Genomic DNA, 23,297 nt, shown 5'->3' with positions numbered 1-23,297 from the left:
CGTCCCCATGGTTACAGCCCTTCTAGGATGATCTTATGCATCCCTGCATTAGGTAGTGGGTTGGAATGGTTTGTATATATTAACAAACAAAACCCAGCACACGTCAGCTGGATAACATTTTAAAAAGAAAAGACAAGTTTTTTTTTTTTTTTTTCTTTTTTGGCCAAGCAGGTCTCACTGCCTTTCATATGGGAGATAAAGGGTCAGACCCGTGGATTTGCAGAACTGCACGCCAGTCCTGGGATCCTAGCAGACACGGGGTCAGCCCGCCCTGGCTCAGCCTGGCACAAACGCTGAGTAGAGGTGCCTTGCAACCCCACGATGCGTCCGGGCCCTGGAAACCTCTCCTGCCCTCCCACTTCCAGCCTGCTCTCGGCCTCAGCGGAGGCTGCCGGTCATTCCCGACTAGGTGGGGGGGGGGGGGGGGGGGGGGTGACGGCGGGCGGTGGGGAGAACCAGACCAGCGGCCTTGACCAGCCCGGGGGCATCACCTGCCCGGGTGGTGACAGGCGCCTGCGCTCTGGATCTCTCACTCTACTCCCCGGGCCTGGAGCACCTGCCAACTACACCAACCACGGGGCCGCATACACACGGACGCCCTCCCCTCCGACCCCGATCCAGACCCCGACAGGGAAATGAGAGCCCATCATTCGGCATCTACTTAGCTTGGATGCACGCCGGCATTCCCTCCTCCGGTCCCGCGTGGGGACAGGGCCGGGGCCCCGGGCACCGCTCTGCGGGGGGGAGTCAGAGGTACGGGCAGGGTCCCCCTCGGCCTCTTGGAGTTAGGGCCGTACAGCACGTCCCCAGGACAGCTGGTGGACGCCCCACCTGCCCCCGCGAGGAGGGTTCCGTCCTGCCCGCCTCGGAACCGGCGTGCTAGACGTTCTCCAGAGCCACCCCGTGGAGGGGACACAGGGGGGCGACGACTTGCCACGAGCCTCCCCTGAACATCAGGCGTCATTTTCCTCCCATTCTGCCCTGGGAGGGGCTGGCACAGCACCGGGACCTTTCACTTCCCATCTCGCAATAGCCTGGGAGGACCCTGGGCCCGGTGCAGCTCCAAGGCCACACGGCCCCCCCATCCGTGGGCGTCAGCTCTGGGTCTCCTTTCTGTATCATCTCTCAGCTGCTGCTACTGAGCTGGTACGGCCAGTTTTCCCCGGCCTGCTGGGTCAAGTTGAGGATAGTTAATTATGACAGCGGGCGAAGGAATAATCATACATCCCGCCGCCCTTTCATGTCGAGAACACCACCACCGAGCCGCACGCACTGCTCTATCGGGTCGGCCGTGGTCGTCTTCACAGGTGAGCGGAGCGACGGCCAGAGGAGGGACCATCCTGCTAGAGGCGTCACGGGGGGCACCGCTGGCCGGCGGAGACAGGAGACACCCAAGCACTCCAAGCAAGGTCGCTGTCACGCACTGGGACAGAGAGATCTCTGCGAGTTCAACTCAGCCACTTGTTGAGCTTACAGAAAAGAGAAACGGCCTCTGGGCATTTACCAACGTGGGAGGGCTCAGAAATACCAGCTCAGGAGTCAAAGTCTTCAGGATCACACCAAAGGCCCTCCAACGGGAAGAATGACATGTCCAAGTAGGAAAAAGAAATTTGACATTAAAGAGAGACCTGTCAAAAATCCCGACTCGGTGTGACTAATAATTCCCCAGACCGCACTGCTGAAGGGTCCTGACCAATTTAGAAGTTTTAAAAAGCATTTAGAATAGACCTTCCTGCTCCCCCAAACTTAATCAGTTATTCTTGGCTGCAAATAAAACCAATGCTGATACTTACTTAAAGCTATATGTCATAATCCAGTTACTATTCTTAAGGGAAAATATTAATACATAAAATCCTTCTTGGCTATATATACCCTGTGGAAAAAATATAGGGCAACAGGATTGTTAACACACGTGTACACACACGCGCGCACACACACACACACACACACACACCCTGGCCCAAGCCTGCCATTTCATCTGCTCTATTGGCATGCACATCTGGATTATATAAATTTCGAGTATGGTTTTCAATATTAGTACCGCTTAGGGTTACAATACTTGACAAATCTCAAATGCCAGGATGTCAAATCAAATTAGCTTGACCAGCCACAGGAGCAAAGGGGTGAGTGGGATGTACAGTTGGAGGGCTGTAATAATAAATAAAAGCTTGCAGGGGACTCATTGTTTCTTGCTTAGCTGGCACAGAGGTTTCAGAAGTGACCTAATGAACTCTCCAATCCAGGAGAACGGTGACCTGCAGATCCACGTCTCCCTTCCTTATGAGGACAGTCTAAGGAAGTGAGCAATGAGGCTGGTGGGGGTCTGGTAACTCATCCCGATTTCCACGGTGCAGCATCAGGAGGACGCTCACATTTTCAAGTGATTCTTGTCAAGGCAATTCCATTGCAAGGCAGTTTTGTGGATTAGTGCTATCCCCAGAGACACAAAATATATGAAAAATATTTTTCGGGATAAATCTATCATTGTCGATCTTTCATAATGCTTTGAGCTAATACTACGCAAGCTAGCTGTTAACAACTAGATCAGGGGCTGGCCCAGGAGATGCCCAATTGGCTGAGAATGTGAGTTTAAAGGCTCAAAGGGCACTACTTGAATGCACAACCCCAGTTAATCCAGGGTCTCAGGAAGAACATATTTGAAATTTCAAGTTTTACCTTTACTCCTCGAGTGCAAGTCTTGCCCCCAGTGGAGGCATCTTCAGGTGGGTCACATGACAGTAGGCTGGTGAGACATTGCATATTTTACAATCAAACCAAAAAGTGACTGGCCACAAAAAAATTACCCAATATATATATATTTATTTTTTGGCCAAGTACTTAAAAATACTTGAATTAAAATCCTGCCATTTTCTAAATGTCTTATTAAAAAATTATGGATTATCTCTTCTTAATGTTTACATATCACTTGTTATAAACTCTTTTAAGATAGTTAGATTTCTTCAGTGTTTCTTTGCCTAGCCCCTAGCAAAGCTAATAGATGTTACATGAAAAAAAAGAAAAAAAGAAAAGGGTTCACGGTGAATTACATTTGGGCACTACTGATTAAACAATGTTAAGTTTGTTCCCGGATTGCAGAACTTCTCAAGAGCCTTGAATGCACAGACGCGTATTATAAAATGCCAAGAAGGAAAGACAGTGTAACACATTTTCCAAACATATTTGGTCATGGAAACTTTTCCTATGGGTAAGGACATGATCAGTGATCTGAGATTCACTTTGGGGATTAGGTGATACTGGAGTCCTCTACTTCATAATCACCACCCCACACCCCCAGAGAAGGAAACTAAGGCTGTCCAATGTGCTGGCTTCCACAATGAGGGAATGGCTGAGTGTCACCAGCTCCTGTGAGCACACAGTGGACAGAAACACAGAAACACGGTCTCCCTCTGGCTTCCCACAGTGCCTTGTAGGGTCTGAGCCTTGTTGGTAACACAGCTTTCCTGCCTGCCAGGTCTTCCATATGTCTAACACTCTGGTGGGAGTAGATGCTGCACAGGTGCATTTGTGAGCATGAAATCAGTGCACACACAAAGCTCTGTGTTTGGCCTTTCCAAGTTGGAGACTCCATTCCAACTTGGCAACATTTAGGAGATATGCTCCAAGTCAGGCTACTACCACAAACAGGCTGGGGAGATGCCCAATCATCGTGGCCACTGAGGACATGCAGTGGACTCCAAAGGCTGCCATGAACCTTTTGGGTGGCCTAATGCTTGAGAATGCCTTGTGAAAGACGCAGAAATGCAGCTCTACAGGAAAGGATGCATGTGTGCACAGAGGTCCTGCTTTCCTCCTAGTGTTCTGACAGTCACGGGGGGAAATGAAACAGAAAGTGGAAATCATCCTCTTACTTCAAAAATGAAACCTCAAAAAATGCACAAGCCACCTACTTGATGCAGTAGAGTGAGGGCGAATGAGGCACGGTTTCACTCCTCAGCATGGGCATCATCGTTTCCTGAAAACTCACACTGCCATGTGCTGTGCACGTGTTCTACAATTTCGTCTTCACTGCCTGAGCCCTGTAACCAGTCTACTACTGACCCCATTTTATAGATAAGGCAATGAGGCCAGAGCAGTCAAAGATCCAGAGATGGAGGCAGAGTGAGGATTTGAACCCAGGTGCACCTCGTATCATAGCCTGAGCTTCCCCCACCTATCCATCCAACAAACATTCAGGAGTCCTTACTTTGGGCTACCTATTGTGGGGCTAAACGGATCAGAGGGGGATTTTGCTCTCAAGGAGAAATAAGATGTCAAGAAGAAAAGGCCTGAGGTGTGGGGATGCAAACCCCAGAAGGCACTAGCAAGCATTCATAGAGAAAATGCCTTCTATAACCCAGTCACTATTCTAAATGCTTTTTATAAATAAACCCATTTGATCTTCTCAAGGATCCTAGACAGCAGGTACTATTATCCCCATTGTACAGATGAGAACACTGAGTTGAGAAATGGTCAGAAGCTTGCCCCAGGTTACACAAGCAGAAAGGATTAAGCTGGGGCAGGACCCTGGTACATGCAGGCTTGATCACTATCCTAGACATCATGGCAAAGGAAGGTAAGTCTGGAGCTAAGATGGTGAGTTAGACCGGGCTAAGTTCCCAGGCTGTGTCTCCAGCTCTTGCCTGCTGGGCTGGTTGGGCTCCAGCATATAGGTCAGAGAGGAGAGCCTCACACAGTTCTTGCTGTGCCTGCGTGGAGTGCCCTCTGCGGAAGCCTTCCGTCACCCAGCCCCTTCCTAGCCCCAACAGCTGCCCCGGGGTTCCTCTCTTCTTCCCATTTTCGTTTTAGGAAGGCACAGCTCTACAATCTGTTGGCAGTGATTGTTTTCACAGCCCGGGTCTGGGAGGCACCATAGCTGTCCCAAGCCTTCGACCTCAGATCCCCTATTACCAACCTAATATGCATGTCTAGTGGGATCTGCCTACAGATAAAGATGGTCCTTCAACCCTTACAGAGTAGACTAGGCTAAGCCCTCCAGACTAATAGACAATTTAAGCACCTCCCATTCAGCCAGATACTAAGGGGGCTGCTTTACATGTCGTCACTTCTAATCCCTACAACCACCCTGTTTTACAAAGAAGTTAAGTAACCGTAACCTGCCCAAGGATGACCCAGTAGTGGTAGCAGCAGAATGCTAAGCGAAGAGCTGGTGAACTCAAAATCCCTGGGTGTCTTACCCTACATCCTGCTTTTCCTGAGACATGCATAGAACTAAAGAGAATATAATGAAGACAATGGAAGATGCCCTGATTGTGATACAGATAAAGCAAAGAGGAGAGGTTGTTGTAAGCCAAGGAGGAGGCTGTGTTTGGAGGGGCCATGGCTGCCTTACATGGGAGAGCCTGGAACATAAATGTGACGAACAGCTAACAGCCCTGCAGGAATGAGAACCTCTGCCCCAACCACGGTCTCAGCAGGAGCACTGACACCCAGCAGAGTCCTTCCTGGACCTGGAGTGTGCACCCCAAATTGCATGCAGGCAAAGGCATCCCTTCCGTGCATATCAAGAGTTCTTCACTATCTGCCAAGTATACAGCAGGAGTTCTCTAAGACCTTCTCACTGAAACTGTCGATCCTGGTTCCACCCAGGCTGGCTGTCCTTTGGTGTGGAGGTCACTCTACTCTGCAAGCTGGGCTCTCAGCTCTGCACTGGCTTGAAACCACCTCACGTTCCCCTTTTAGCACAGCTGCCCACACCCAAGCCGTGGATCTGCTCTGACTTCTACTAAAGTCCAGGGTGTGGCCCCATAGGTACATAGAGTGTCAGGCTTCCCACCCACTTAAAAGAGCCTCTGTACCTCCCCTGAGCTCTATTGTTGAGGTGATTTTGCAACTATCACCAACCCTGGGCCAACCATACTTGGAAATCCTAGCACCGACCTTTGTGGCCACCGGCCAGGCAGGCCACTGAGTTCTGGAGGCCAAATAATTTGTTTTCTTCAGAAAACCCAGATGATTCCTAAGAGCCATATGTCGCAATGAAGCTGTACTCCCTAGTTCCAGCATATTGACAGCTAATTCTCTTGAAGTCCATATTAATGGATACAGGCTACATTCCATCCCAGGAAGGATAGACGTCTCAAAGTCTATCTTCCAGCTCTTGGAACTTTGGGCCTCTCATTCAAATCTTATGTTTTTTGTATGTATTCAAAAAGTTATCCTAAAGTAGTCATTTAGACCATGTGCAAATATTTTGCTACAGATGAAGTTCATGCCAGTGTTGATAAAACAGAGAAAGAGACTGTAAATCCAAATACCCAGTCACAGGTGATGAATTACAAAAATCCATTATGCAGAGAATCCCATAGAACAAAATACTCTGCAAGATATTAAATATGTAGAAGACCTATGCTTATTGACTTAGAATGATATTTATAATGTATTGAAATGAATAGATTATGAAATAGTATGCAAGTGACGTCACAATTTTGTTAAAAAAAAATCTCTATGTGTGCATTAACATCTTGAAGACACTCTCCAAGTGGTGAAATTATAGATGACTTTATGGATCATCAAAAAGCAGCACATTATTTTTTAAAGTTTGTTTACACTGAACATGTTAGTTGTACAAAAAATTATAAAAAGTTTTCTTCTGATTGAAGAAGCAATATGCATCCATTTGGCAGGTGTAAAAATATATATTGAAAAGAAAACAAAACCTCATAAATCTAAGCTTCAAAGTTTCAAATCAACCAAAGGCAAATAGCAGTAATTTAGGACACAGATCAAGATAGAAAATTGTCAGTAAATGCCAGCCAGCCTGGAGGGTATCATCACAAGGTGGCTCCAGATGACACTATATTTTGTAGGTGGTCGTTTAACACCAAAACATTTCCCCGGGAATGAGGAGAAACTGCCAGGAAGCTTAGTCCCAGGGGTCAAGACTCATATTTGGTTCTTTACTGTCAGTAAAGATGCTTCAAATTGGTTTTCTTGTTTCCTAGTAATGTCTCCTCTGAAGCTAGAAGGGAGAATGGACTCTTTGCCAGCCAGTTCATGGGAGTCAGTTGCTGGGTTCTTTTACTTCCTGGCAAATCTAGAGGGATCCCTACCCGGGTTTATACTGTCCTGGTACAGAGCATCTGGAACTGCACCAAATACGTGCTCCCCAAGATCTTGTCAAAATGCGTACTTGGATTCAGCAGGTCTGGGGTCGGGCCAGACACTCTGCCTTTCTAACCTGCATTCCCAGGTGATGCTGAGGCTGGTCCAGGGCTCACAGTTTGAGAAGCAAAGCCCAGTCCATGATTCTTAGATGCGGGGGCTTGGCTCAGCCCAAATCCCATCACCCAGGAGGGCAGAAATGGCTTGGCTTTTGGAAAACTCTCACCTCCTCAGGTCGCCGTAGTGACCAACGAGCAAGTGATCTAGATGGAACTCTGAAGGACACTGATGACTTAATGTTCCTATCAAAAGGAGCCAGTTCCCACAGCCACCAGAGGAGTGCCCCAATGCTGGGCTGCCCTCCAGAAATGCTGTGTAGCCAGAAGCACCCATGGCCGCCTGAACTAGGTGGGCAGTGCCAGAGGTTCCATTCACGAGTGGGACACTCACGACAGCAAAAGCAACCAACCCCAGACAGTAATTCTGATTGGCTGCCTCTGATACTAGAAGGAAGGTAGGAGGCCACACTTAGGGGGGATTGGAGAAGGATGAACAGGAAGCAGGGGATGGACGACTGTTAAAGGGAAGGGCTGGGGGTGCAGAGGACATAAAAATGGTAAGAGACGGACCCAAGGACCCGGCTGCGGCCTCAAACGTGTCCCTGGAGCCCCGAACAATGGCAGCAGGCGCTGTGCTCACCACCTCCCCCCCACCCCCCACTGGATACTGTCTAGACCTGGACGGGCCTTAATGAGGCTGGGTGGTGAGGCGACTCCATTCTTCATCCCTGACACCCAGACGGGCCGTCCCCAGCCCAGGAGCCCGGCCAGTCAATCAGCCCCCAGCTCTGCTGCGTGTAAGCACCTTCCCTCCTCCATCGGCAAGGGAGGCAGGTGCTGGAGATCTGGTCACGGTCAGTTGGACAATCTGATAAAGCCTTCCTGGGGTCGCGGTGGCCCGAACAGAGCGGCATAATTAGACCAGGCGGAGGGGCTGTCAGGCAGCCCGGGCGGAAATAACAGGCCTCTGCCAATCAAGGGGAAACCCAACCGAGGTGGCGGGTGGGGAGGGGGCCGGTGGCCGTTGGAGTGGATGGTGGGGGAGGGGAGGCTTCCCCGAGGCTGGCTGGGGACGCTGGCGACTCTGGCCGGGCTGCACAGCTCATTATGCGAGCCCCAGAGCGAGGCGGGGGCTATCGATCACTATCGGGGGGCTCCGGGGACTCGTCATTATGCAGCAGGACCTGGCGTGTGCTCCGCTCTGGCGGTAACCGGAGGAACATGGCAATGCATCCTTGCCAGCGGGAAAACAGGTTGGCCTCCCCACCGCCCCCTCTTTTTTAATTATCTTGTAGCTCCTGTGGCCAGGAAGGGGCAGAGAGGGCCAGTGACCATGAAAGGACCACGGTAGTTTGTAGTTTGCAAAGCCATCCTATAGCCGTCATCTCGGGAAGGTCAAAGGTGGGCCCGTGCTTGCGGGAGCCTAGCTGGGAAGGCCGGGGCGTGCAGCCCCACCTTTGGTCCCATTACACTCACACCCCCACACACGTGCACAAACTGCTGGGTTTGGTCAGGGAGTCGTGCCTTTCCAAGAGCTGGGCAGGGCTCACCAGGCCCTCTCCCAGCCCAAGGGCATAGCACTTGGCCAGCCTGTGTCATTGCTTTTCAGAAACAGGGAGGCGACCGCCCTCCTATTCCTTTCATTCCACTGTTTTCTGTTTCATTAAGCCAAAAGTTGCTCCCCTGAAGCTTGCATCTGGGAACCCGACGAGCAGTCTGTCCACGGTCCGGGGTGCATCTTGGAGCAGAAGGTTGACTGTGGGCATATCCTCCAAATAAGTGCAACTCTGTGACCCAACGGTACTGAAAATTTCTTAGGGAAAAATCGAAAGAAGTTTACACCACACACCGAGAGGAGGAAACTTCACCTGGCCTCCCTCCAGTCTTCTCTCCCAGAGCCCGCTGAAGTCCCCACTCCCCGTTCTGGTCCTCAGGATCCACCACCACATTCCTGTCGTTTCTTCCCCTGCCCATACTCCCAGCAAAACAAAAGCCACTTAACTATTCTTCTCAACAAGTCCCCAGGAGGCTGAGAAATATATTCATGGGCATGATGCTGCGTGAAAACGGCCAGTCTCAAAATGTTACGTATTACACGATTGCATGTACATGAAGCTCTCAAAAGAACCATCATGTTGCAGAACAGAACAGTCGTTGTCGGGGTTGGGTAGGGGGAGAGGGTGACCATAAAGCAGAGCAAATACGGAGCTTTTGGAAGTGATGGATCTGTTCTGCATCTTGACTGTGGTGATGGTTACAAATGTAACACATGCATTAAAACTCAGAGAACTGTACACATGCTCCAAAGCCAATTTTACCATATGATGACAATTAAAAAAACAAAAAAGTACCAGTAGAACTGATCCCATCCTGGGATGGGGGTGGAGAAATTCTGTAATCATGAACGATGGACTGATCCTAGTCGCCAAATAGAGCCACTTGTTTAAAATCCTTCCAGTGACAGCCTTTACACAACACACACACACAGCCTCTCCGCCTGACGCTGGGGCCTCTACCTGCATTACTCAGCTTCGGGGACCCCATTCATCATAGCTGATGTGCACAGTAACCCAGAGATCTACCCAATGGAATGCCCTCCCCACCCCCACCCATGGTTGCCTCCTGCAATCAGAGGAACATTCCAGGCCTTTCTTGTGACCTCTCTCTGTACCCCCACCTCCAACACTAGCTGCCTTTTCTTTCTTCAGAAACGCCAAGCTCCTCCCCATCCCTAGGCCTCTGCACTACCTGTAATGTTCCTCCCTTCACCTTGCACGGCTGGCCAGTGCCTTCAGCTCACCGGGGTCCCAGCTCCAATGTCTCCTCCCTGGAGGGACCTTTCCTGAGCCTTTGGCATGCAACACAGTGTTTCTGTGGCTTTTTTTGTTTGTTTGTTTTTTCTGGTTCTAGAACATTTCACTATTATCTGTCCTCCCAACAAAGAGGGAAGTATGTATATTTGGCAGTCAGAGGACTATCTTGCTCACTGTCATATCCACATCATCTAGGACATGCCCAAACATGCCCAACACAGTGACTAGACCAAGAATTAGACAGAGCTTGAACAAAACAGCAAAACGATTACGGGGGGGAGGGGAACGACAGTGAAATCACAAAAATATGAATTCCTTTGTACCCTTTTCCAAATTTTTAGAAACCCAAATATTTCATTTCCCCCAACATTTGCTTATTGAAAACATTTTCAAACATATAGCAAAGTTGAAGACATTTTATGGTGAACTCTGCTATAGCCACGCCTAGCCTAGAGTCGTCACTTACACTTTGCTATACTTGCATTATCACAGACCTGTCCATTGGTCTGTCCTTCTCCCCATCCTTTAACCCACCTGGCTTTGTCTCCGCTCATTTCTAGCCCAGCATCTAAAAAGACTCCACTGCATCAACAAAGGAGACCAACTAGGGATGAGGACACTCTTCAGAGCTCTCCCAAGTACAAGCATAATCCTATTTTTCCAGGAGCTGTGTCCCCTGGACGCCAGTACTCCTTGGACGTTTCCTGAGCACTCACACTGAGGTCTGGAACAATCAAGCAGGACAAGGCACTAGGTGTGCTCTTTCCCCACTGCCTCATTAGTCTCCTCAGGCCTGTTTTCAGCCCCGGGGGGCAGGGAGGGGGGCAGGCGGGAGGAGGCGGTTAGGGACTCAAGAGTCCCCAGGGGGATGACAATGAAGGATGACCCTGGGCCCCACTTCCAAGGTCACTGCCCTAGAAGCCGGCTTCTATGTTGCTGCAGAAATCACTCCCCGGGTGCGCGAGGAAGGCTGTGGCCGAGTATACTCGGAAGTGCTTTACTTTATCGCCCTGACACAAAGCACAGCTTTCCTCTGGGCCCTCCTGCATCTGGTGAGAACATCAGCAGTGACCTTCACGGTCCCTCCGCGGTGATCCATCACATGCCCCCACCCCTATCCCTGCCTTCAAATGGAAACCCAGCAACTTGGACGTGTTCATGGAGGTCACGTCGGCTGAGGGAGGATCTGCTTTTCTAATTCTGACATCGGCACTGCCTGGAAAACTGGCTCTGCTGGTGAAGAAAATGGGTCAGGTGGCGTAAATCTAGGATCAGTCAAGTTCTGATGAGGATGGAAAGAGCTAACCAAACACGACTTTGTAATTCCTAGGCTCAGGAGGACCTGCTTGTCACTTTGGTAAGGACATCCTCAGCATCCCTAAACAGCTTCACCGTTCTCTCTTGGTTGATGTTTAGAATCTTAGGAAAGGTAACAGATCTCTGCCCCCCCCCGCCCCATCCCAGGTAAAATAAAGTGCATGTCAACACAACACTCTGCAAGTACTTTTAGGGGTTTGCCGGGATACCCCCTCCAGGCCCCTACGTTCTAGCAGCCGTGGTTCACGCTAATGCAGGCTCACTGTGTGCTGGGCTCTGTGTCAGGCACTTTATTTACATTGTCTTATTCAATCTCACGGCAACCCCTTCCTCACTGTCCTCATCCTATTTGCAAAGGCAGAACATGATGTTCACAGGCAGCAGAGCTGGAGTCTACCCAGGTCCTGACTTCAGGACCACCACAAAGCTCGTGGCATTTTTGAGATCCCTCCAACCAACCATGCTCAGGTCATAACTTGAAGCTACCCTGACCCCAACTCTTCCTTCCCATGCAAATGACTTATTAAAGTCAACTGATGAGCCAACTTCTCCCGGCAGGCCAGCCAGAATGGGCCCTGGGCATGAGCCAGGAGCAGAAGGTTCTGGACCCTGAGCAGGAGAGAGGGCTAGCTGTAGGTATCTAAAACCTAAGAGATGGTGAATCAACCCCCAAGGCAAAGAATATCCCATAAAGAACCAGTTCCATAGCAGATGTCAAATTGTACCCAGGGGCCCAATTCAGGCCAGATGTGTGTTGCTTGGCCCACACAGCTTTGCCTTTTTTTTTTTTTTTAAGTTTAAATTTGAATAGCTTTTGGTCAGGGCCTGCAGCTGACTATCGTCCTCACTATTCCCCATTGTCCTACCTCTAACACCTTCATTAACAAAATGAACAAAGATGAATGGCCTAGCCCCTGAAAACATTTGAGTGGGACTCCTAAATCACAGCAAACCAGTTGTATTGGCTCTTACAATGGGATTTTGATACTGGCCCCCAAATGCTCCTCCTACTGCTTTGGATTTTACAAGCCCCAAGGCCCCCACCCGAGACTTTCTCAGAATGCCAATTTCCATATTTGCTCACAAGCTAACACTTCTCTAAGCATGCAGTTAAGAGTCAGCAAACAAGTAGATGAATGTTAGCTCACTCCATTTTTCTCCGAAGGTCAGAAAAAAAGAATGAATTAATAAAAGCACTAGGGTATTACAAAGTTATTACTAAAAAATTTACAGAAACAAAAATAGAATTTAAAAAATGATTCCAAATGGATATATTACAACCGTGGTTAAAAATACCTGGTCTAAAAATAACAAAACCAAACTAACCTACTCTTCTGCTTTAGCTTGTGTTATTCTCTTGGCACTAAGAGTTAAAATATTTATGTAAGTTAATAGCTTTTTACAAAAATATGGCAATAGAGAAAAGCTGTTTTCTACAAAGAAAGCACATATATGATCCCACTTGTGTTTTAAAGATGTGTGCTACATATATAAAAACAGGATGGATGCACAATGAGACACTACCTCTTACCTGTTAGGGTGGCTACTATCCCCAAATCAGACTATAACAATTGTTGGCAAGGATGGAAGAAACTGAAAGCTTTGTGCGCTGTTGGTAGGACTGTAAAATGGTACAACCACTATGGAAAACAGTATGGAGGTTTAGTATTCTATTTTTATTTTTATTTTTTAAAATATTTTATTTATTTATTCATGAGAGATCCAGAGAGAAAGAGGCAGAGACACAGGCAGAGGGAGAAGCAGGCTCCATGCAGGGAGCCCGACGTGGGACTCGATCCCGGGACTCCAGGATCATGCCCTGGGCCAAAGGCAAGCGCTAAACCGCTGAGCCACCCAGGCTGCCCCGAGGTTTAGTATTTTAACATTAAATTTTAAAAATATTAACATAGAACTACCACGTGATCCAGCAATATCTTACTTCTGGGTATATATATCCAAAAGAATCAAAAGTAGGTCTGGAAGAGATTATCTGCATATCTGTGTTCACAGCAACACTGTTCACTATAGTCAAGAGATCAGAGCTACCCAAATGTCCATCAATGGACAGACAAATAAATATGGTATATACATATCATGGAATATTATTTGGCCTTTAAGGAGGAAGGAGAGCTGACACATGCTACAACATGGGTGAATCCTGAGGACATTGTGTTGTGTGAACTAAACCGGTCACAAAGAGGCAAACCCTTTATGATCCCACATATATGAGGTAGCTAAAGTAGTCTAATTCATAAAAAAGAGTAGAATGGTCACCAGGGGTTGGGAGGAGGGGGAACAGGGCTGCTGTTTAATGGGTACTAGGTTTCAGATTTGCAAGATGAAAAAGTTCTGGAGATCTGTTTCACAACAATGTGAATATATTTTATATATACTAAACTGTACCCTAAATGTGGTCCCAGGATCGAGCCCCGCCTCAGGCTCCCTGCTCTGTGGGGAGTCTATGTCTCCCTCTCCCTCTCCCTCTACCCCCCCACCCACTGCTCATGTTTTCTTGCTTGCTCACTATCTTTCTCAAATAAATAAAATCTTTAAAAAAGATTAAAATCTTAAACAGTGTGGGGACCTTAGTGATTCTAATCTTTATTTTGTTTCTATCTCAAACAATGTTCCTAAATGCTCTATTTTTTATATTCAGACAAGGCCATGCAAATTCTTCATGTTTGTATAGTACTGTAATGTGCTTATGCATATCTCCTTGTCTTGAGTTTTCACATTTCTAAAATCAGAACAGGGTTCACAATCTACATATACTCAAAATACAGACCTCCTGATACTCTCAAAAAGTCATTTCTAAATCATTATGGAAGAAAAATAGCACTCATGCAAAAGAAATATTACTCTTTGTGTAATGCCAGGAAATTTAATGATATCTGGATTAACATTTTTAAAAAAGTAGCGTGTACAATGCGTTAGAAAACAATTAAGCCCCATCAAACTCAATGATGTGGACAGTATTACTCAGAACAGGACCAAATTTTTAAAGATGGATTTAGAGAGAAATATTGAGTAAAATGTAATATATTTACAGCCCACATGTTTAGGTGTGGACAAAATCATGAAACGATTACAGCATACAAACAACTAACTGGATGAGGGCAGGTATCTTTTTTGCAGAGTGGGACTGGGTTTGGGTTCGGTTTCATTTGAGACCAATAATCCACACTTTCAAGATGCCAGCAGGAGTGAAGGGTTACACTGTGGCCAGGGAGCAGAGGAGACAGGACTTCTCTTGGCGAGGTTCTATCTAATTCCGCCCTGATTCAGCAGTGCACACCAACCCAAGGAGCCCCCGGAAAACCAATTTCTAGACTTTAAAAGTGTGGTTCTTCTCTGTAATAGATGGAAGTAGTTGAGGAAAGCAGATATTTTAAGCAGCTCATTAGCCACATATGGCAGATATGAAAATCATCTATACATCATCAAAGACAGGTGGCCCTCAGAAAAGCTTCAGAGGGGAAGGGAAAAAAAAAAAAGTGGAACAAAAGAAAAGTGTGTGCCAGAGAGGACAGAATAATTGCGACTTGAACACAGACGGATAAGTGTCTCCGGGAATTCCACATCCAGGACTAATAGCTAAAATTACCAGCCTAAACTATTTCCCATGTTCATTCTCTGAAGTGCTATAAATGGAAACAGTTATAAATTTTTTTCCCAATAAAGTGTTCATATTCTTCTTTCTAAGACACAAGAGACTAATGTTCATTGAAGACCAACTGAGGAAAAAATAGAATTTTATAGCCACCGTGCAAACCCTGAAAACCTTCATCTGCTGAGTGGAAAAGGGAGCAAGTGGTTCCCAGGTTCCTCAGGCTCCCTGCACATCCGAGAGACCAGAGCCTGTCCTTATGTGTGCATATCAATGAGCTTCAGCTCTAAGTCAATGCCACCGTGATCCCCAAGGAAACTGGCTAAGTGTTCCTAACAGCCTGCTAAACTTTGGGAATTCAGAGGACAATAGTATCTTTTTCTAATTGGATCAGAATCTGCTTTGATGTCTTCATCCCAAGTGGACCAAGCTTCTGCTTCCCAGCCAGCCCCTGGCGCTGGGGTGAGGGGTCTGTAATCAACATTCCCAGCCTGGAGGGAGCAGGGCTGGAGACCCCTTTGTCAACCGAACACATGGGCTGCAAAACTGGCAGTCTGACTCTGGAAGATCACAGGCTGGGACAGACGTGGCTGCGGCTCTCCGGGGGTGCGACACGGGGCCGAAAACTGTTCCTCTGACGGATTGTGATTAGATTTTTTTTTTTTTTTGAAGATTTTTTTATGAGAGACACCGAGAGAAGGGGGCAGAGACACAGGAGGAGGGAAAAGCAGGCTCCATCCATGCAGGGAGCTTGACCTGGGAGTCCATCCTGGGTCTCCAGGATCACGCCCTGGGCTGAAGGCAGCACTAAACCGCTGAAGCACCTGGGATGCCCTAGATTTATCTTTAAATTGTTTTTAATGTTGTTATTTAACATGAATGGGCTTTCAGTTGGGCAAAAATGGTCTGAAAAGAAATATCCCTTCTTGGAGCTAAGTTAGAATTTGGGTTTTTTAAAAAGTTTCTTCCAATGGCTCACATCAATAAAACTAAGCTACCATTAAATGACTTGTGGTAGGAACCTGAGCTCAGCAGATTTACACATCTAAAACACAGGCCATATAGATGGATAGGCTGCTTCCCAAACCCAGGCTATCCATTTTGTAGATCAAATGAACTGGGGCAGATGGCAGGCAAATCTAAATAGGCCTTAAATCAAACAGATATTTCATTCTGCTTGAATGCCTGGTCTAAAGTCCACTGGATCAGCACCAGCACTGCATTCCTTTTGTTCATCCAATAACCCCACTCCCTCCCCAGTAATGAAGGAAAAGCTGCAGTATTCCACAAAGGGGCTAGGGATGATTGAGCAAAGAGTCGCTTGGAAACTTGGGAAAGAGCTGCAAGAAGCTACATGCCTGATGGCACAAGACGATCCTTACCACTTTGCAAATTGGTAACTGTCAGCGTTAATCTGAAACCAGCCAGTGGTCTTGAGGATCCTTTTAGTCATGGTGAAGACGGCCAGGCCAGGGCTACTGGTTGCCAGTCTTCTCAGAAACCAGCCAGTCATTTTGCGTTTGCCCCACTGGAATATGGGATACTCGACGGGACGCCTCCTACACTCACAAGGGCCCAGACACAAACCGACACAAGTCCTGTCTTGAGGGTCTTACCTTCCAATGGGTAGAAAGGGGACCGTGGACAATAAGCAAATATATGTAGCAGAGAGAGGTTGTCGATACGAAGAAAAATCAAGCAAGACAAGGGAATGGCGAGGGATGGGGAGTGGAGCTCCCTGTCCCTTGCCATTCAGGAGGTGGCCTGAAGCAGACCCGCAGCAAGTGAGAGCACCTGTGACAGGCCACCTGGGGGAAGGTAACAGCAGGTGCATAGCCCTGAGGGGTGGTAATAGAGGAGTCACCTGGGGATGCAGGGGCCAGATCACAGAGGGCACAGAGGCCACTGAAGGCGCTTGGATTTTAAGTGTGACGAGAGGCCTTTGGCCAGGGAGTGGCAAGGTAAGCTCTGGTTTCCAGGGGACAGGCTAGGAGGATGCTGATGTCATGGAGGGGAGAGGAGACAGAAGCCTAGATTATAGCAACAGTGCAGGGACAGGATTCTTTGAAGGCAGAACCAGCAGGCTGGCTGATGGATCAGATGTGGGACAGGAGAAAGAAGAACCGAGGATAACTGCCAAGTTTTTGGCAGAGTGACTAAAATGTGCCACTCGTGGACAGAGGGAGCCCTAGGCAAGAAGTGAGTCTGGGGAGGTGAAGTCAGGACCTCAGTTCCAGACTGCGACATCTGATGGGAGAGAGGAGGCAGTGGGAGAAGAGCCGGGGGTCGAGGGAGGCAGCCCCGGCTGGAGGCACAAGGTGAGTTTCAGAACCAAATGAGATCACCCAGGGAGTCAGCAGAGATGAGAGGCCCCAAGGCTGAGCACTGGAGAGCTCTCTAGCCCTCCAGGGAAGGAGGGAGAAGAACCCAGCAAAGGGACTGTGAAGAAGAAAGAGTCGGGGTGCTCTAGACACCTGTTCCAAGAACTGGGAGTGACCTGCTGTGCCCAGTGTTATGCGTGCACAGGGGAAGACACAGATGGGGGTGAGCACGGGGCAAACATGGTAAAATGTGAACCCTGGGGATCTGGCTCTTTGCAACTTTCTTTACATGTGAAAGATGTTCAAAGTAAAAGTCAAAAGGAAAATGATGCTTCTGAGAGATCCAGTCAGATGAGGCACATAGAACGGGAGCTGCTGATACCCCCACAAGGACAACTCCGGCGGGGTGGAGATGAAACCCTGATGGTCAGTGGGCCCAATAGGAGGAGGACAGGGGAGAAAATGACTATATTAGGTAGACACAACGTTTTCAGAGGGTCTTACTCTAGACTGAATGCAGAAATGGGAAGGCGCCATGAGCATGAGGTCAAGGCAAAAAAAAAAAAAATTTAGGAGAGTATTTATGTAAGACAGTGTCTTTGCTGATGAGAACGATCCAGCAGAGATGGCTCTTTCACATGCTAGAGCGTGTGGGATGCTCATACAGAAGCGGAGGGTTGGCCACACACAGGTGGAGAAACAGGTCATCTACCGGAGGTGTAGGAGTGTGTGGCTACAGATGCAAGGAGGTCACTGGATGTGGCAAAGGCAACAGAAGGAGATTCTCTTCTGATGGTTGGTATTTTCTCAGTGATGTATAAAGGAAAGTCAGCAACTGAACAGAGACAGGGAAAATGTTTAAGGTTTCAGAAAGGAGAGGAGGTGTGGGGAAAATAAAGTTAGTGAATGGACTGCCAACCAAAGCAGAAAGCTCAGTTGAGGAATGTGGCCATAAATCTAAAGTGAATCTAATCAGGATGATTGTGTGCGTGTTCTTTTCCAGCCACATTCAGCTGCTTGGGTGCCAGCAGGCAGAGGGCAGAGGTGGGGGGCGGGGGGTTTAACCAAGGTTAAGATTTTCCAGAAAGTGTGAGACGGAGCGAAAGACAAGGCAGTGATTACAGTGATGGGTCCTGAAATCTAACGCGGGTAGGGAGGGAAGGAAAGAATGAAGGGTGTTCCTGGACAGTGGGATCAATGGATTGGAGGTCCCACAGGAACAGAGGAACCACTTGAGTGTCAGGACAGAAGAATTAAGCCAAAAAGACAGGAGATGGTTGTGGGAGAGAGAGAAGAGAAGAGAAGAGATGAGATGACTTTAGAGATGATGCAGTTAGTGGTCATGACAGGGCCCAGGTAGGAGCGTAGGAGCAAGAGCAGGTGGCTAAAGTCAGCAAAGGACAAGACCATTGGGAGTGTGAAGGTCCAGGAGCGTGTTGTTCTCTTGCGTGCTGATGCTGCCCAGAACGGGGTGGGGGTGGCAGTGGCGAGAAAGGCAGTGAGGCAGGGGGCCCCCATCTTCAAGGAGGGGTGGGGATCTGAAGATGTGCAGATTCATGAAATAAGGAACAGTCGTGGGTGGCATAATCTGAAATGCCCAAGGCTTCGAAGGAGCTGGGAGTTTGTTTTCTTTTTAAGGGGAAAATCGGGGGAGTGGGGTGGGGAGGTCTGGAAACGACAATAAGGAGCGAGGGAGAGTCCTGACCTATGTCCAGGCCCTGTGTACACAGAGTGTGGGAGAAATAAACAGCCACTCCCCGGGAAGACTGTAGGTCAGTGATGTCCTCCAACCCACGGGGAGGTTTCAATTACAAAAACATGGCAAAGGAAAGGTTTTGTTTCTGTTTCTGTTTTTTTTTTTTTTTTTTTTTTAAACAAGCCTGGACTTCTGGACAACCCTGACATGCTCAAAGATGTAGAAAGATTTACCACCATTCATGAGTCTGTATATACAAATAAAAGCCTAACGTACATAATGACTAAAAGCCTAACATTAGGACAATTTAGCCATCTATATATGGCTTACCATGAAAGGAAACCCGTTTAATAAAAGGATTTCCCTTAGGAAGATAGTTTAGTCTTGGCACTTTACCTACGTATCCATTTTATATCCCCACTTGCTAGCCTCATGCCTGGCACACGGTAGATGCTCTGTGTGAATTCAGGAACGGATTTGCTTTTCCTGAAAAGTCCCTTGCCTCTCTGAAGCCTTTGTACCTTGGGCCGGTTCCTTCTCCAGTCTTTTCAACTACGTATTTTTTTAAGTGGTTAACTCGAAGAACGTCAGCCAAATTCTGGTTAACTTTTTCTAATGTGCTTTGGAGTAGAATATCTTAAAATGAAAACATAACCATATGTTCAGGCAGAGTGTATACAGACAATCTGTCCAACTTTGGTCATCTCACTCAGACTGAGAGAGGCTAAGTGACTTGCCCAAGATCACAGGAGGTGTGTTAAGAACCAGATCCAGAACCCAGGACTCCTGGCTACCAACCACTCCCAATATACACCACGTAACCTACATCGACATCTCACTGCAATATTACTAACTGGACTCAGTCACTTATGGCATACCCTTGGCATAAAACTCAGGTCTTGATTTCTACCTTTAAAACCCTGAAGGTTATAGAAAGAAACTTGGGTTGGGGTGGAAGAGGTGGATCTCATTTGTTTGTTTTTTTTTTAAACCAATTACTTTCAAAAGCCATTTTACTTTTTGGTCTTCCCGCAGAAACCCATGCTTGGCTTGGATACACCAAAGCAAAAGAGTTTCAGTGTTTCCTACATAACTGGGCCTGCATAAATGTTTACATTAATGAAGATCCCTTTTCTAATTTTATTCTTGGTGCTTCTCACCTTCTTTCACATTCTGGCCCTTGACCTGTTTGAGTGATTGAAGATGCAGCTTAAGGTTTCATAGGAGATTTTCAGGGACGTCTGCATTAATCCTCCGTTCCATGCAATGTAGAAAACATTAAGTAAAATTGTCTGAAGTTAAAATATGTACTTAATTCCCACTACGGGGGATGGATCTTTTTAGCAGATGTTTTTCTGGAATGGCTGGTGATTGTAAAATAGGAAGAACTAAAAGAATCAAAGTCAAAGTAGGTAAGGAGGATGGACCGGGCAGGGGCTTGGACTGGGAGGCAGGAATGGCATATCAATTAAGTTTCCAGACTATTGCTTATGAAAAATAAGCTGTCTTCAGATCGTTTCTAGGACATGGCTATACACGGTGGTCATGGACCAATGAAAATGAATCCAAATTGATGTAAAAAGAAAAAAAATAATAATCATTTAAGCAGGACGTTCCTGTGATGTTTAAGCCAGGAGCTCCAAGGGTATCGGGTTCCCTCGTTTGGAAGGATTGCATGTTTGGGACGTTGTGATAGCGTAGTCCTCATGGAAAACAATGAAGGCGGTTGTTTGCAGAGCCTGAGGAGGCTGCGGCTCTGCAGATCTCGCTCCATCGGGGACCAGCCAGCTCACCACCCCCTGATGGGACAACGTAGGCCAGCACACCAACCCTGCCTGAAGCCTGACTGGGGCTGGGCCTTTTCATTTGCAACTGGCTTTTCTTTTCCCAGGCTCAAACTGGCATCGATGACACTCTGGGCCCTCGTGCTAAGGGTATCTGGCGTTTGTCTGGGGCTCCCGTTCTGCATGGTTCCTACCCTGCTAGCGAGAGAGGAGCGGGAGATACGGGAGGCAGCAGAGGTTGCTGAGGCTGGAAGCCCGAGTCTGAGTCCACCACTGACCGGCTCTGAGAGTCTCTCTGCGCTCCAGTTCCACCTTTGTGAGACAGCAGTACTATAACTACCGGCTTCATAAAACCACTGGGAACACTAAATGAGAATAAAACAGGTGGCACAGCACCTGGCACACAGTATTCTCTGCCTCCCATGCATGCGAACGGAGGGTGAAATCAGGGCATGAGAGTACCTTGGCGGTAGGAAAGGGGCTTCCTTTATGGCTCTTAAAAATATATTGTTCTCTTTGAGAGGAGCGATTCCACAGCCCACTGAAGCCAACTGCCATGCTAGCTCAGCATGAACACCCCTACATTAAGAATCCTGTCACACTCCTGTCTCACGAGTTGCGGAAACCCGAATCAGACTGCATTCAGCTTTGGGTGGTGGGAGACATAGTGAAGGCCTTTCAATTTCCAAAGCCATGATCAGAATGAAATGTTCTCGGATCAGGCATTTCACATTCTAGAATTCAATTACAAAACCCTACCATTTAGCTTGTTAGGCTGACTGCTCCACCCCAGGAAGAGTGACAAAAGACAATCTTTACAGCCAGCCTCCAAGTTCCAATGCTATAAATCACCGGTTATCGGATGGAGTGGAACTCATTAATATAAACGAGAAGCCTGAAAGGCACCCATTAGCATGCTATTAATTTGTTTGACGATCTCCGGCATGGCAAGAGCTAAAATCGTTAGGCTGGGCAATACTGCGTCTCGTGCAGAAGAATAATCTGGTCCCATTAATTTTTGTCTTGGGCTTGCCAAATGTAATTGGGCATAATCAGAGCTCATACATCCCCTCATAGCTCTTTCATCCTTTGGCTTAAAGGAAGAAAACTGGGGGTGTGGGATGAGCTCAAACTCCTGGTACTCAGTAAACATAACCAGTGAGAAGAGGTTTTAAGTTGCAACAGTCCCTGTAAGGACTCTCAACATTTCTACCCTTTTGTTTTTCTTCTTTTTGCTCTTTGTTTGTTTGTTTCTCATGAAAAGAATGTGAATCATAAACTCTTTCCCAGTTGGGTTAACTTCCCTCCATCCCTCCCTCCCAGTTATTATGAGTGGGGGAGGGGAGGATCCGTTCCACCCCAGCAGGTAGATGGGGCTGTCTTGGATCTTTGCCGTTAACAAGGAGGCATGACGGAAGGAGAGGAGATGAAGCAGCTCTATCTACAATTCATCTCTATCTACAACTCTGTGGTCTCCTGTCTTTCTGCCCAATTATAGGGCATTTCTGCAGGCTGGTTAGTTTCCCAGCTTTCCTAAGGTTATTACAGAAAAGCAGCTCACAGCCTTGAAGGCTTCCATCACTGTCTTGGCTCACTGGGTCACTGTGGTCACAAAGGGTATCAGGGAAGAGGGAGCTACTCACACGCTCCTAAACACATCCCTTTCCTGTGGTTGTTGCTGCTCAGAGGACACCCACCCACCCTGACCAAGCCAACAAATGAGTTGAAGACAAAAATTACATTTTCAGAGTTTTCCGGACAATGGGGCTGCACAAAAGGGCCTGTGGACACGAAATACATCTTCTGATGATCATCCTGACTACACTGTTTTTTAAAAAAAAAAAAAAAAATTAAGTCAATGAATGTGCACTCTTCCTGTCTGTCAAAAAGAGGGCATAAACAATGAGTAAGTAGTGGTACAGTCACATCCACTAGCAAAGCATGCAGGGCTCGCCTCAATGCTGAAAGGGAGAGAGGAGGGAAACGCTGGTGAGCTTTGCGATCCTGTTGAAACCCAATTGCTTTAGCATCACCCTCCATCTGCGACCCAGAGAAGAATCCACCTCAGAGCACTCAGAACTCCTCAGCTTCTCCTCACTGCGGGATATGTAACATTAGAAAACATCTCAACATCATACACGTCCAGAGTACAAAATTTGGCAGATATTAGAAAGAATAAAGAAATCAAAAATCCTATGTGTTTCCAACTCCCCGAGATAATCACTAGCAACACTCCGGTACATTTCCACACACAGCTGACACATGTTTTTACAGAGCCGGACCACGGCAGATAGAGTTTCCTATCCTGCCCTCCTGCCCACCACGACTGGATATTTGCTAAGCATTTCCCTAGGCCACCACATTTCCCTCAAAAATGTGCTCTCTAATGGATGCATACATTTCACCATACCCAAGTGCTGTGATTAATTTCGCCACTCTCAGATGATATATAGACAGGATTTTAATCTCTCCGTGGCTTCTTTACTAAAATTAAACTCTTATCTTCCCATCTGAAAGTCACGATCAGACAAGTTCAAATCCATCAAGGGATATTCTACTGGGGAAAACTCAAGAGCAA

At 47.5% G+C, this 23,297-nt stretch overlaps 1 protein-coding gene and 2 long non-coding RNA genes across 5 annotated transcripts in view; 1 reads left to right on the top strand and 2 right to left on the bottom strand.

The window, feature by feature from the left end:
- The window catches only part of ABTB2 (ankyrin repeat and BTB domain containing 2), a 166,956-nt gene that overhangs the window by 97,121 nt on the left and 46,538 nt on the right, over positions 1–23,297 (bottom strand). The window lies entirely within an intron of this gene.
- Positions 489–9,610, bottom strand: LOC111090946. The gene is made up of 3 exons (XR_005373390.1): positions 7,199–9,610; positions 2,677–2,743; positions 489–2,430 (listed from the first exon to the last, which is right to left on the bottom strand). It is a non-coding gene; the product is annotated as an uncharacterized LOC111090946 (long non-coding RNA).
- On the top strand, positions 7,392–21,120 carry LOC111090944. Of its 2 annotated transcripts, none has more exons than XR_005373386.1 (3): positions 7,392–7,636; positions 10,659–10,748; positions 20,827–21,120. It is a non-coding gene; the product is annotated as an uncharacterized LOC111090944 (long non-coding RNA). The 2 variants fall into 2 exon arrangements; XR_005373385.1 differs by lacking the exon at positions 20,827–21,120 and adding an exon at positions 11,325–11,459.

This window comes from Canis lupus, chromosome 18, assembly GCF_011100685.1.
Source record: "Canis lupus familiaris isolate Mischka breed German Shepherd chromosome 18, alternate assembly UU_Cfam_GSD_1.0, whole genome shotgun sequence".
Taxonomy (NCBI): Eukaryota; Metazoa; Chordata; class Mammalia; order Carnivora; family Canidae; genus Canis; species Canis lupus.
This window is presented reverse-complemented; position numbering and strand designations above follow the sequence as displayed.